At 34.8% G+C, this 873-nt stretch overlaps 1 long non-coding RNA gene across 1 annotated transcript in view; it reads left to right on the forward strand.

Moving 5' to 3' along the window:
* Positions 1-346: 346 nt before the first annotated feature.
* Positions 347-873, forward strand: part of LOC117122960 — a 2,474-nt gene continuing 1,947 nt past the window's right edge. The window contains exon 1 of the long non-coding RNA XR_004447781.1: positions 347-484. This is a non-coding gene — a long non-coding RNA (uncharacterized LOC117122960). The remainder of the gene's footprint in view (positions 485-873) is intronic.

An 873-nucleotide genomic window follows, 5' to 3' on the forward strand; every position in this document is an offset into this window, starting at 1 on the left:
ACACACACACACATACATACACACACGTATATACACATACACCTACATACCGTAAACTGGGGTAACATTGGCATGCAGGGTAACTTTGGCAGTTCACTACCTGCAAACTTTGTCGGCTCGTTCGGAGGATTTCTATTCATCTGATTGGAGAATGGTTGGTATCAACTTGTTCAGAAATAAATAATTTTATTATATCAAGCTTGATTTTTTTTTTAAACAATATGTTTTTATAAAAATATAAGAAAGACTTTAGGGGCGTGGCCTAATTTTAAGGGTCATTTAAAAAAATTGCGAATAAATAGAAAAAAAATAAAATCGAAGACAGGCCCTATGGTAACGCCCTCTAGTTGTGTCAAATGTAAAGAAAATCGTGTACAAAAGCCTTTACCAATCGTGCATTGTTCGCCAAACTTCTTTCGAAAAATCATAATATTCAGAAAATGTCCAGCCTTTGTTATAGCAACTATTTGCATGACCTTGAACGGTAAGTCAGCTATATATGAGCTAAAGAACATATTAAGTGTGTGACTATGAAAGAATACTCTGTAATCATGATTTAAAAACATGTTTAAGCTTGTCTAAGCATCTTGCAATGCAGCTAGACGACATACACCATGCATGAGGGATCATGCTGCATGCCTGTGCCTGACCTTTAACTCCTCCAAGTCTAGGCCTAGTCAATTCTCTCTAGCCTAGGCGAGAATGTTAAGCATAATTTAAGGTACTGGACACACCCACAACCACTAAATTATTTATGGATGATGTATTCAGAAGTGTCTATACAAATAATTATCAAAATTATTAATCCTAACTAAAAATAAGGCCCCATAAAAAAAATTATTAGTTTATCATCCTATCAAGACCAAAAAACTG

This window comes from Anneissia japonica, unplaced genomic scaffold (genome assembly GCF_011630105.1).
Source record: "Anneissia japonica isolate Jap-2015-1 unplaced genomic scaffold, ASM1163010v1 scaffold674_len412849_cov176, whole genome shotgun sequence".
Taxonomy (NCBI): Eukaryota; Metazoa; Echinodermata; class Crinoidea; order Comatulida; family Comatulidae; genus Anneissia; species Anneissia japonica.